This window comes from Loxodonta africana, chromosome 19 (genome assembly GCF_030014295.1).
Source record: "Loxodonta africana isolate mLoxAfr1 chromosome 19, mLoxAfr1.hap2, whole genome shotgun sequence".
NCBI classification, from domain to species: Eukaryota; Metazoa; Chordata; class Mammalia; order Proboscidea; family Elephantidae; genus Loxodonta; species Loxodonta africana.
Window position 1 is genome coordinate 65,272,007 of NC_087360.1, and position 14,940 is coordinate 65,286,946.

Consider the following 14,940-nt stretch of genomic DNA (forward strand, 5'->3'; position numbering starts at 1 on the left):
AAAAAGTATTCACCATTCTTTCAATAACTATTAATTTCCAGTATGCACTACCAGTTGGCAAACTCATTTTTTAATGCCACTAAAATGAGAATTTAAAGGAGCCCTAGTGGCACAGTAGTTACAACTTTCAATTGTTAACTGAAAGGTCAGCTGTTGGAACCCAGCAGCTGTTCTGCAGGAGAAAGATAAGGTTTAAGATTTACAGCCTTGGAAACCCTGTGGGGCAGTTCTACTCTGTCCTATAGGTTTGCCATGAGTTGGAATCGACTCAACACCAGTAGGTTTTGTTTTAGGTATTTTTTTTTTTTTTTTGAAATGGGAATTTAGTCCAAAGATCAAAAGATTCATTTTCATGAGCTATGTGATCATGAAACATGCAGAAGTGAATTTTCAATTCATAAACTACTTCTATTGTTCAGTGAAGATTATTATTATTGTTGGCATAATCAAGAGGTTTTTTTTTTTTTGCTTAATTGAAAGCATATCTTACCGTTAGATTAGCTATAGCATGCAAGAGATCTAATAATTCTGCTAAGGCCATGGCAGCCACTTCACCAGCACAGTCTGTTTATACAGTAACAGCTGCCTTGATTAAGCGTCACACACTTCGAGGCCTTCCTCACTATCTAACCAGACATGCGTCATCATTGCTGGGCTTGACTTCTCCTTCCAGCAGCAAAGTCATCACAACCTTTGTCAAATAGCTGCATGATTCTCTTTTTCTCAGAGGGGGAGTGTTGTAAAAGGAATTCATGTCACTTGATTTTCAGCTTCTTTTAGCCAATTCGCATCTTTCTGAAATTCATGAAAAGCTTCTTTCACCAGTTTGTCTAGATCTACTTTGTCTTGAAATTCTAGCTCAAGGTTTCTTTCCAGTACAATGAATACAATCATTAGTAAATCCACAGTGACCTGTCTGTACATTGGTTGGTCAGTATTTCCAGTGTGTCTTCAGCAAGAAGACAGAAATTCATCTCATACATGGCCATATCTGACTCGGTTGGTTGCTGTGGCAAATGCTTACAGTGATACTGCTGGATATCCACTATGGGATCTGCCACACACAGTCATAAAACCCAGTGGGAGTTCTATTTAAAGACCAATCCGTCTGACACCTGATCAGCCAACATCTTCCACTCTGTTGAGGCTGGAAATATCCAACAGGAGTTGTTTCACTTCACTAGGTGACAGCTGATATAAGTCTATGGCTAGCTTGTCTCTGCCAGGGACCTGTAGCTTATACTCCATAGCATGGATGGTTCACCCAATATGAATTTTCAGCACGCCAATGAATAACTCAGGATTATTGGAGATAATCCAGCCAATATGGATGACCAGTTCTTGCTGGATGATTGTTTGCCTCTCATCATAGGTGTTGCAATTATAATAGATAATTATAAGTGAGCTTAATCACTCTTGGAGACAAAGAATTAGAGATAACCTCTTCTTCATGCCCAAAAGTACCCAGAGTTAACTTGTCTGCCCTGCACTAAAACATTAATGATGGATGGGGCCAGGCTGTCCACTACTTAAAAGACTTGCTGCACAGCGTACAACCAACCAAACTATTTTGCTACCAGTTCTTCTAAAGACTCTCTCAATGTGATAAGAAAATACTACCTTCCTCTGTGATAAAGTTGGGAACCTTCTCTTTTGAGCAGTATACCCAGCATAGTCATTCAGTTTTTGAAGAATTTCATGGGTGACTTTGTTTTTCCATTCAGTAATGGTGACATCCCACACTGTTCCAGTTCAGGAGCATTGGAGATGCTGCTTTGTCTTCTGACTTTGAATGTTTGGGAAGTTCCAATTCTTCAAAACTCTTAAAATTCTGGAAGCTCTTCTGTGTCACTGATTTGTAGAAAGTCAAGTTTTTCTGCTACAGCCCCAGATATTAGTGTCTGTAGATGACCAACATGAACTTCAACTTCTCCAACCATTCCGTTTTCAAAGGCTGCCAGCACATCTAAAGTGGGATTGAACTGGCTACCTCTTATATTATCTTCCAGGATGAAAGCAAGGAAAAGTGGACATCCACACATTTTCCAGTATTTCTTAATGGACTCTACTGCATTCTTTATGTCATCTATGAGCAGTAAAATATCTTGATACATGCAGAAATCACTTAGGTCAAAGATGACGAGGTAACAAACTACAGTCTTCCCCAGAATGCCATAAATTTTTGATGTACCGAGGCAGCCAATGGGCCTATCTGGCCTTCCAGAGAGTTCTAATTTTTTCACTGATATTCTGGTGAAAATAAGCTTTCACAAGCTCCTGCAGAGGCCAAATCTGAATGAGTTCTACCTATTGAGGAGTTTGAGCTTGAATACCATGTTGGCTTTCTGCTATAAGTGCTACAAGAACCGCCAAATCATTTTCCAGCGGGCCCTGATTGGAAGACCTCATACTCACATTACATGGATTGTGTAGCGGGACATAGTGCTGGACTGAATTAATGACTTAAAAAAAATTTTTTTTTTTAAATGACTTTAGGACTGATTAATTCACCAACCAGGAGTTTTGCAATGATACAAAGGGCTTGACCCCCAAAGAAATAGTTTTCCATCATGGCCACAGTTGCTATGAAATTGCTTTTGACTACCACAGTTTCTTTCTTCAAGTTCTACAGAGTCAGCTGGCACATAATAGTACTTCAGTACAAGAAGATATCCTTCTGTGGTTTTATGAAGTACTGGAGTCAAAAGATCTTGATGTTCCTTTATTTATTTGGGATCACCTTTAAAAACTCCATCGAGAATCAGGTAAAGAAAAAATATGGGAAATTCACATTCAGTTCCATCAAATAGCTTAATTTCAGTTGGTTTGCAGTAGCGTCTGTTGGGATCTTCCAGCGATGTTCTATATTCTCAAGGAACACTTAGATCCATATTTCCCTTTTTAATTTCCTAACAATTTTATCCACTTTCTGGCTAAACACAGCTGCATCATCCAGGGCAAATGTAGGATAACTGATGCAGGGGAGCAGGGCAGCATTTGTGTTATGAGATCTTGATTCTCTGGGTAACAGTGAGCACACGGTTTGCCTGTTGCGATTGTGAGCATCAAGATCCACAAATATAACCGACCAAGAACAGCCCTGATTGCCAAAGGGGTCGAATCCATTAATTGCTTCTAGAGCTGCTTTTGCTAAGCCAACAGAGCTTAAATGTAGCTCAGTACCATCAGTGTTATATTTGTTTCCACCTTCCCAAACCCCAAAGTAAGACACACAGTAAACTCTTTCTACAGAAAACACAAAATTTTGAATGAACGAGACCTCACCCATGTTGCAGATAATATGGAGTCCTGAGGAAATAATTACCACAAGGTAAAGGAGACAGAGTGGTACTGCATTTATCCGAAGATGACCATAATCTTCATATAAGGAGAAATCATCTCCAGCGTGCACACTGAAAATAGAGTGAAGCACGCTGGGCCTGGATCCTTCTTAAACTACTGCACCTTATCAGCCTGACAAACGCATGCAGCAGTAGAGAATTCCTCTCATACGTTTTACAGCCTAACGCTCCAGCTCATGGGTCCTTCTCTTGTCATCATAAATGCACCTGTATGCAAGAGCCAAAGCCCAGGCCCCAGCAGCATAGTACAGGCTGTCCCGGATCTCGGCCTTCTCATCATTTCCTCATGTTTTCATGGGAAAAAGACCTGTGTTTGGACTTTGATACAGCAACAACGTTGACTTGACAATTCCATAAAAATGATTCAAATTCTGTCTTAGTTGTCTTAGTTATCTACTGTTGCTATAACAGAAATATCACAAGTGGGTGGTATGAACAAACAGAAATTCATTCTCTCACAGTTTAGAAGGCTAGAAGTCTGAATTCAGGGCTCCAGCTCCAGAGAAAGGCTTTCTCTCTCTATGCGTTAGCTCTCATGCTGTCTCAGGCTGGTGGTCCTGGTTCTGCTGCGCCAGTTCTCTGCTGCTGCTTCTCGCCAGGTATACTGTCTCCGGTGTTACTGCTCTGCTCATTTCCTTCTGAACCCTCACCAGAATTGTCTTTGATGCCCATAATTCCACTAACGGTCACTTCAAGGCAGTCTAGGTTTTACTATTGTTGTTGTTGTTAGGTGCCGTCGAGTCGGTTCCGACTCATAGCAACCCTATGCACAACAGAACAAAACACTGCCCGGTCCTGCGCCATTCTTAAAATCGTTGTTATGCTTGAGCTCATTGTTGCAGCCACTGTGTCAACCCACCTCGTTGAGGGTCTACCTCTTTTCCGCTGATCCTGTACTCTGCCAAGCATGATGTCCTTCTCCGGGGACTGATCCTTCCTGACAACATGTCCAAAGTATGTAACACACAGTCTCGCCATCCTGGCCTCTAAGGAGCATTCTGGCTGCACTTCTTCCAAGAGGTATTTGTTCGTTCTTTTGGCAGTCCATGGTATATTCAATATTCTTCACCAATACCACAATTCAAAGGCATCAACTCTTCTTCAGTCTTCCTTATTCATTGTCCAGCTTTCACATGCATATGATGTGATTGAAAATACCATGGCTTGGGTCAGGCGCACTTTAGTCTTCAGGGTGACATCCTTGCTCTTCAACACTTTGAAGAGGTCCTTTGCAGCAAATTTGCCCAATGCAATGCGTCTTTTGATTTCTTGACTGCTGCTTCCATGGCTGTTGATTGTGGATCCAAGTAAAATGAAATCCTTGACAACTTCAATCTTTTCTCTGTTTACCATGATGTTGCTCATTGGTCCAGCTGTGAGGATTTTTGTTTTCCTTACGTTGAGATGTAATCCATACTGAAGGCTGTGGCCTTTGATCTTCATTAATAAGTGCTTCAAATCCTCTTCACTTTCAGCAAGCAAGGTTGTGTCATCTGCATAACGCAGGTTGTTAATGAGTCTTCCTCCAATCTTGATGCCCCGTTCTTCTTCATATAGTCCAGCTTCTCAGATTATTTGTTCAGCATACAGATTGAATAGGTATGGTGAAAGAATACAACCCTGACGCACACCTTTCCTGACATTAAACCAATCAGTATGCCCTTGTTCTGTCCGAACAACTGCCTCTTGATCTATGTAAAGGTTCCTCATGAGCACATTTAAGTATTCCGGAATTCCCATTCTTTGCAGTGTTATCCATAGTTTGTTATGATCCACACAGTCAAATGCCTTTGCATAGGCAATAAAACACAGGTAAACATCCTTCTGGTATTCTCTGCTTTCAGTCAGGATCCATCTGACATCAGCAATGATATCCCTGGTTCCACGTCCTCTTCTGAAACTGGCCTGAATTTCTGGCAGTTCCCTGTCGACATACTGCTGCAGCCATTTCAGCAAAATTTTACTTGTGTGTGATATTAATGATGTTGTTCTATAATTTCCACATTCGGTTGGATCACCTTTCTTGGGAATAGGCATAAATATGGATCTCTTCCAGTCAGTTGGCCAGGAAGCTGTCTTCCATATTTCTTGGCATAGATGAGTGAGCACCTCCACCGATGCATCTGTTTGTTGAAACATCTGCATCGATATTCCATCAATTGCTGGTACCTTGTTTTTTGCCAATGCCTTCAGGGCAGCTTGGACTTCTTCCTTCAGTACCATCGGCTCCTGATCACATGCCACCTCTTGAAATGGTTGAATATTGACTAATTCTTTTTGATATAATGACTCTGTGTATTCCTTCCATCTTCTTTTGATGCCTCCTGCGTCATTTAATATTTTCCCCATGGAATCCTTCAGTATTGCAACTCAAGGCTTGGATTTTTTCTTCAGTTCTTTCACCTTGAGAAACGCCGAGTGTGTTCTTCCCTCTTGGTTTTCCATCTCCAGCTCTTTGCACATGTCATTATGATACTTTACTTTGTCTTCTCGAGAGGTCCTTTGAAATCTTCTGTTCAGTTCTTTTACTTCATCAATTCTTCCTTTTGATTTAGCTGCTCGAAGCTCAAGAGCAAGTTTCAGAGTCTCCTCTGACATCCATCTTGGTCTTTTCTTTCTTTCCTATCTTTTCAGTAACCTCTTGCTTTCTTCATGGATGATGTCCTTGATATCATTCCACAACTCACCTGGCTTTCGGTCACTAGTGTTCAATGTGTCAAATCTATTCTGGAGATGGTCTCTAAACTCAGGTGGGATATACTCAAGGTCATATTTTGGCTCTCGTGGACTCGCTACGATTTTCTTCAGTTTCAGCTTGAACTTGCATATGAGCAATTGATGGTCAGTTCCACAGTCAGCCCCTGGCCTTGTTCTGACTGATGATATTGAGCTTTTCCATCGTCTGTTTCCACAGGTGTAGTCAATTTGATTTCTTTGTGTTCCATCTGGCGAGGTCCATGTGTGTAGTCGCTGTTTATATTGGTGAAAGAAGGTATTTGCAATGAAGAAGTCGTTGGTCTTGCAAAATTCTATCATTCGATCTCCAGCATTGTTTTATCACCAAGGCCGTATTTTCCAACTACTGATCCTTCTTCTTTGTTTCCAACTTTCGCATTCCAATTACCAGTAATTATCAATGCGTCTTGATTGCATGTTTGATCAATTTCAGACTGCAGCAGCTGATAAAAATCTTCTATTTCTTCATCTTTGGCTCTAGTGGTTGGTGCCTAAATATGAATGATAGTCGTATTAACTGGTCTTCCTTGTAGGCGTGTGGATATTATCCTATCACTGACAGCATTGTACTTCAGGATAGATCTTGAAACGTTCTTTTTGATGATGAATGCAACACCACTCCTCTTCGAGTTGTCATTCCCAGCATAGTAGACTATATGATTGTCCAATTCAAAATTGCCAATACCAGTTCATTTCAACTCCCTAATGCCTAGGATATCGATGTTTATACATTCCATTTCATTTTTGATGATTTCCAATTTTCCTAGATTCATGCTTCATACATTCCATGTTCCCATTATTAATGGATGTTTACAGCTGTTCCTTCTCATTTTGAGTTGTGCCACGTGTCTGTCAGTTTGTCGTACTGTGGGGGCTTATGTGTTGCTGTGATGCTGGAAGCTATGCCACCGGTATTCAGATACCGCAGGGTCACCCATGGAGGACAGGTTTCAGCTGAGCTTCCAGACTAAGACAGACTAAGAAGAAGGACCCGGCAGTCTACTTCTGAAAAGCATTAGCCAGTGAAAACCTTATGAATAGCAGCGGGACATTGTCTGATATACTGCTGGAATATGAGCCCCTCAGGTTAGAAGACACTCAAAAGATGACTGGGGAAGAGCTGCCTCCTCAAAGTAGAGTCGACCTTAATGACATGGATGGAGTAAAGGTTTTACTATTAGGCACTTTAAAACTTTTTGCGCCTCCATGCATTACTCAATTCCAAAACCGCTTTCTTATTGTAGGTACCAGAGCTTCATTACCAGGTCTTGGAATAATGCTCTTAAGAGGTTCATAAACTGAGCCAGACCTTAAGAAAGCTGGTGGAAAGGAGACAACTGCATCAGGTGAGCTGGCCATTTCAAATTGTTGACTCTAAACATAAGCATTGCAGGCTAAATAAACTGCAGCAATTTTGGAAAACTGAGCACTTGGCCTAGGCTCTTTGCTTCACAACCTTTCAGCTCACTTCGTCCATGAGACCCATCCCATCATTGCACTCAGGCACATGCCTTTCTAGAGTCATTCTTGACTCACTCTCTTTTTCTTATAACCCAAATCCAATTTGACAAGAAATTCTGTTGGCTCTTTCTTCAAAATATTTCCAAATCCAAACTGTTTCTTACCACATCCACTGCTCCTATCCTGATCCATCATTTCCTGCTTGGACAAATCACTGTAATACCTTCATAACTACTCTTACTTCTCTCCCTCTTCCCCCACCTTGGGCTCCAACAGTCTCTCCTGATCACAGTAGCCAGAGTGATGGTTTTAAAGGTACATCATTCCATACTTTGTTCAAAACCCTCAAATGACTCCCCATCCCTCGTATTTCTCCTGTCAATCGTAAATGCATTCTCCTACCACCCACCCAATGTCTTCTGCTGTAGAGCCTTTCTGTGGGCTTTTCTCTCTGCCTGGAATGTTCTTATTTCAGACATCTACGTATTAATTCCTCCTAGTTGTTTCACAAAGAGTCCTTGTGGCACTGTGGTTCAGCATTAGGTAAATACAACTCTGGAAATCCTACAGGCCAGTTCTCCTTCATCCTATAGGGTCTCTGTGAGTCAGAATCAACTCAAAGGCAACCTGCATTTTTATTGTTTCACAGGTTACCTTCTCAGTAAGGCCCACCCTAACCACTCCTTACAAATGGCAACCTCTCGAAATCTCCTTTACCTTGCTTTATTTTTTTTTTCTGTAGCCCTTATTACCTTGTAGCCTTCTCTATAATTTAATTATTTATGAGATTCCTTGTATATTTTCTGTCCCTCTCTTCACACTAGAACACAAGCCGCAAAGGAGCAGAGATCTTTGTTCTGATGTATCCCAGAAACGTAGAACAGACCTTTCCAGACCTCAATAAGTATTGCTTAGTGATGATTTCTGCTCTGTTTTGTTTTACCATACCTACGAGGATTTCACTACCAGAAAACTTTCTTCAAGGCTCCTCGGTATTTCTATCAAAGAAAAAAGATCAAATTGTTCTAATGCCAAAATAAAATAATCCTCAAAATTCCGTGTGAATTCTTAACCTCATCAACAGCCCCCTAAGAAAACACAGCCTTTATTCTTCCACTTAATCCAAAATGTCTCAGGGTTGTTTAGTTTAGTTTTTTTAATTCGTAGCGTTTTCACGTATTTCTTAAGTGGCAATAGTGTATATTGTTGTTTATAACTTTAGTTTGTCTTTTCTTCAGAAGAATAATACTATGATAGTGCAACCACATACAGTTAAAGGCAAATATAAGGAAATTTATTATCTATAAAGACTGTGTGCTGAATATTCTAAATCGAAATCACTAATGTGTTACTAAAATACAACACAATAAAATACTGAAGGCTAAAATTATCCTTTATTTGTTTACCAAGCTGTTGGTAACTTCATGGATCACCGTTAGAACCGTGGTAGAGGTGGAGCAATTAATAGTCCTGTCCAGAGAACAGAATGATACAGTCATCACATTTTAATGTATATTTTGTTAATGGAGGTGTCAACAGTCATAGAACAGAAACTTTCACCCCAGTAATCACATCTAGAACATCAATCACTAATTTCTGATTCCTTTTTTATGCCTTTTCTAATAAAAGAATGTTACCTTAATAAAGAAGCAAAGCAACCCTATGTCTAACAAATAATTTATCAGATATCCCAGGTGACTTTCTGTCTTAGATTTGAGGCAAAACAGAACTCTCAGTTTTGTGTAGGTCCACACTCCCGAAGGTCAAGGAGAAAGTGCCCCAAAGCCTCCACCATATTGGTTAGACACAGAAAATGCAGTAGTCTATTACTGAAGATGTTGCTATAAACTACACTTATATTTCTGAACTCCAAAGACAAATAAAATCTAAGTCTCTCATTCTAAAGAGATATCATGTTCTCCAAAGAGTTGCCCTTTATTTTGGCTCAGAAAATCCTTAAAACCGTCTTGTACAATGCCTGATTTGAAATGTAATTTAAATAAACTCAGTAGTTAAGAGTGAGGAGCTACAGTGTAATTCAACCAATAGAGCCTTAAATCCCAAATGATCTAATTAAAAGTAGGTTTAAGAATGTTATAGTTGACTTTTTGCTTCCTCAGATACCTCACACTTGATCAAAAAGCATAGAATGTTTAATGTTATCAACATATTTCAATACCACCAGTTTCAGATCTCATATTCAAAAGCATTTAAAATAAAACCCAAATTAAGGATCAGAACTCAGTGTTGATTTCTCCTTTCAGAGACTGATATACTCCTGTAAGTAAATCATGGTCTTATACTTCAAACTTGGTTCCCTTAGGAACAAATGCCCCATCCGTCTGTCATTTTATTGTACTGTGGTGGTTTTCATGTTGCTGTCATGCTGGAAGCTGTGCCACTGGTATTGCAAATACTGGCAGGATTACCCACCTAAATAAACCTGTTGCCATTGAGTGGATTCCAGCTCATAGCGACCCTACAGGACAGAGTAGAACTGCCCTATAGGGTTTCCAAGGACGTAAATCTTTATGGAAGCAGAATGCCACATCTTTCTCCCTCAGAGCAGCTGGGTGGGTTCGGACCACCAATCTTGCAGTTAGCATCAAAGTGTTTAACCACTGAACCACCAGGACTCTTGGGTCACCCACAGTGGACAAGTTTCAGTGGAGCTTCCAGACTAAGACATATTAGGAAAAAGGCCTGGTGGTCTACTTCCAAAAATTAGCCAGTGAGAACTCTATGGACCACAACAGAATATCTGTCTGATACAGTGCTGGAAGATGAGCCTCCTTGGTTGCAAGGCATTCAAAATACACAGTGACCACAACAATGGAGTTAAAGCATACCAACGATCATGAAGATGGTGCAGGACCAGACAACATTTCACTCTGTTGTACATGGGGTTGCCATGAGTCAGTGCCAACTTGATGGCAACTAACCACAACAGAAGCAAATGACTTTAGCATCAAGTCAGCGAGGGCTGGGAGAATACAAGACTTTGAAATAAGAATCTTAGTGAGAACAGACTGCAAATTAAGTTTGGACATGTCTTAATCCAGCATATTAGAGTACAATTTTGCAGCTTTTTATGAAGACAAGTCACTTTTTGTAGAAGCTGCTCAAGGAAAAAGGGTTTTCATAGGTGAGTTTCTAAGCTAAAAGTTTTCATATGTGAGCCTCTAAACGACTATGGACTTTTGATATCAAGTTAAAGGTTGTTTAGTTGTCATCCTAAAATAGCAAAGTCAGCCTTATCACCATTTAAACCAAGACCACTGTGTGTTGGCTTTCTCACATTTGTTCACTTAATGTTTTCACACATCACGAAATAAACTGACCAAACTACAAACATTTTGGAAACACCGTCTGTGTTAGTAGTTTGTTTTGCATGTAATTTTACCACAGAAATTCTGAAAGTTGACCTAAAAACTGTCAATATCTAACGGCAATGGCAAGGAAGAACTGGCAAAGGCATGAATTACGTATCTGCAAATATGCCCTTTCTTAAAACAAAATTATCTGTTCATTAATGTAAGGCCTTCTACCTATCTTCATTAGTGACGTTAGCTTCCTGGCTTAAAATTCAAAATTTCTTATGGCTATTCATTTTTATTTACAAATGATCATGATAAAAAAGTTATCTTCCTAGTCAAACCACTAGCTTTAGGAATAAAAATATAAATAAAAACTCAAAAAAGAGGCAATTCTACTATAATCACCACCAAACATTCAAGTCATTGTAGAGCTATGTAATTTTATGAGTTGCGCCGTGTACCTAGAGATGACCATTGTGTGATAAATTCGTGGGTGTTTGGTAAAAGACTCAGAATAATAAAGCAATGTTACGTTGTTCAACCAGGAGACCCTGAACGTAGCTGCTTTTTAGTTTTTAATATTTTTCCCTCCCGTGCTGTGTAACAGCCACACTTGATTGTCTTTGGGCCACCAACGAAGTGTCTGTAGCTCCATTCAAATTTTCCCCACACTCACAAATTCACAAACAATTCTTTCTCACAAAAATAACATCATTAGCACTTCATCTTTAAACAACAAGCATCATAAACATCATCCTGTGAAGAAAGAAAGGAGGCTGATTTTCATTCGTGTGATACAGACTTTGAAATTAAGCAAGTAAATGGCAAAATGATACAGAATGGATGAGAAAAAGATGAGACAAAAGAGAAGATAAAATACCACAGGTCTCAGGCTTATAGAAGCAATAGGTACACCAGAAATCATTATTACAGAAAATGAAAAGGAAATTCTTAAACTAATCAAAGACAGAGGGAGGAGAAAAAAAAAAAAAAAAGGCTACATTCTAAGGCGTGATCACATTGAAATGAGGCCTTGGGATGATTTCAAAATTAAGGGAAATGAATCACAAAAGCAGGCAAATGCTTTTAAAGTACAAAGCAAATTACCTCAGAAGAGTAGAAGATGTGTCTTTTCAAGTACAGCACATCAGATAAACCAGAAGGACCCACAAGAGGGCTGCCTGGGAAATGCAATGGACATAGCTAAACAGTCAAATGCATGCCCCACTGTAAGGATCACAGAAAGAAGAGATTCAGACATTGGAGGTTGGCACTTATTTTCAGAAGCAGGAAGAAGATTAAAAAAAAAAAAAAAAGGCAGTAGCAGCAGCAGAGTGGAAATCAATATTAATGCCGGAATGGAAGATCAAAGCATCACAACCGAACGTCCAGACCCTGGGCTGTGGAGCCTGAAAAAAATGAAAAGCTACATATGCATAATGCTTCATTTATTTTTCCAGCCCGAGCTTTGAGGAGAAAAATAAACAGCAAAGAACTGCTGGAGATGGAAGCTGCCCTCATTTTCCGGGAAGGTCTTAAATTTCACTGGAGGCTAATCTAGGAGCTTGGTCTTGTAGAACAGCCTTGTAGAACCAAAAAAAAAAAAAAAAAACCACTACCGTCGAGTCGATTCCGACTCGTAGCGACCCTATAGGACAGAGTAGAGCTGCCTGATAGAGTTTCCAAGGAGCGCCTGGCGGATTTGAACTGCTGACCTCTTGGTTAGAAGCCATAGCACTTAACCACTATGCCACCAGGGTTTTGGCCTTCTAGAAGGTAGGAATAACTGAGAGGAGTGAAACAGCCTATAGGGGGCGGTATTGAGGAACGCTGCTTTCTGCTCTAACTCGATGTTGTAAGGTTCAGAGATAAGGCCAGAGAGTATTTACATTCTGCATCACAAGAGGGAACCCTGGTGGCGTAGTGGTTAAGTGCTACGGCTGCTAACTAAAAGATCAGCAGTTCAAACCCACCAGGTACTCCCTGAACTCTATGGGGTCACTATGATCCGGAATCGACTGGACGGCAACTTTTTTTTTTTTTTTTTTTAATCACAGAAGATGCACAGTTTCTTTCTGCTTACAGGCCTTCATACACAACACCACAAAACACTCTCCTCAGAAAATGCTGAGATGAAGAAAAAGATAATCAGAAATTCATGAAATTTAGAATTAGAGGGAAACTTAGCAATCATTTAGTAGGGAGCCTTTACAGCTAGAATAATAAACTAAAACACAGAGAGTATTGGTGGAGTCTGGTAGATTTCACAGCCAAGTCAGGACTAGAACTCATGTTTCCTAGCTTCTAGGCTGCCATTTTGCCTAGTACACTATGCTTGTGAAGTTCTATGACCTAATTTAGTGGTTCTCAAACTTGTGTTTACAGTAGAGTCATTTGGAAGTTGCTAAAAAGTGATGTGTCAATGGCTGTCACACAAAGCAAGAGACAGCAAGCAGGCCCGAATCAGAAGGAAAAATTACTCTAACTCCCACACAAATCCACTACCTTAAATTCAAACCAAGAGACATTAATTGAGCTCTTACTTTGTGCAACATACTGCCAGATGATGGAGAGTCAATGATGGCAAAAACATTGTCCTCAAAGATCTTTCAATCCAGTAACTGCACTACTTATTCCAGGCCAAGCACCCAGTGGGTGCTCCAAAACATCAGTTGGAAATGATGGTGCTAGAACCTGCCAACTGGTGCTTAATAGATGTTTAATAATAAAGAGAAATGATACTTCTCCATATGGACTATCGGTTACAAACTCCCAACAGATGCACAAAATAGGAAAAAAGATGAGTCATTATGATCATAAGTGTCAATAGCCTGGATCTACGCTGAGATATTTTGAAACTGAAACAAGACAAGAAATTTGAATCCAGACCAATTTGTCACCAACCCCTTGTGAAAATAAATACAAAACAGTCTGAATGTTTTCTGGACAAATAATTCTGGAAGAAGGTTTTCAAATTTGGCTTCCTCACCCTGATGACAAGAGGCAGTTGTTCAAACAGAACAAGGGAACACTGAGTGGTTTAAAGTCAAGAAAGGTGTGTGTCTGGGTGGTATACTTTCATAATACTTATTCAACCTGTATGCTGAGCAGATAATCCTAGAAGCTGGACTATATGAAGAAGAACAGAGCAACAGGATTGGAAGAAGACTCATTAACAACCTGTGTTATGCAAATGACACAACCTTGCTTGATGCAAGTGAAGAGGATTTGAAGCGCTTACTGATGAAGATCTGTATGGATTACACCTCACCATAAAGAAAACAAAAATTCTCACACCTGAACCAATATGCAACATCATGATAAAAAGAGAAAAGACTGAAGTTGTCAAAGATTTCCTTTTACTTGGATCCACGATCAACAATGGATGGAAGCAGCAGTCAAGAAATCAAATGACCTATTGCATTGGGCAAATCTGCTGCAGAAGATCTCTTTAAAGGGTTAAAAAGCAAAAATGTCAGCTACGGTGTTTTCAATCACCTCATATGCACACGAAAGCTGGACAATGAATAAGGAAGGCTGAAGAAGAATTGATGCTTTTGAATTATGGCTTTGGCAAAGAATACTGAATATACCATGGACTGCCGAAAGAATGAACGAATCCATCTTGGAAGAAGGACAGCCACGATGCTCCTTAGAAGCAAGGATGGGAAGACTTCATCTCAAATATTTTGGACATTTTAACAGGAGGGATCAGTCTCTGCATAAGGGCATCATGCTTGGCAAAGTAGAGGGTGAATGAAAAAGAGGAAGACCTTCAACGAGATGGGCTGACAAAGTGGCTGCAACAATGGGCTCAAGCACAACAACAATTGTGAGGATGGTGCAGAATCAGGCAGTGTTTTGTCCTGTTGTACACAGGGTCACTATGAGTCGGGACAGACTCAACAGCATCTAACAACAACACAACCACTACCCTTCTACCCACCAGTTCTGACGGGTCACGCCTGGCAAAGCAGCCAGTGCTATGGGTGGGCTCCCTTCGGAAATCACTGGGAAGGTCTGATAAAAAGAGAGGCACAAAATAATAAACCCTGAGTGCCCTG

General features: G+C 40.2%; 1 protein-coding gene and 1 pseudogene across 2 annotated transcripts in view; both read right to left on the minus strand.

The window, feature by feature from the left end:
• UNC5D (unc-5 netrin receptor D) overlaps positions 1-14,940 on the minus strand; it is a 627,625-nt gene that overhangs the window by 344,995 nt on the left and 267,690 nt on the right. The window lies entirely within an intron of this gene.
• Positions 436-8,651, minus strand: LOC104846109 (phosphorylase b kinase regulatory subunit beta-like; annotated as a pseudogene).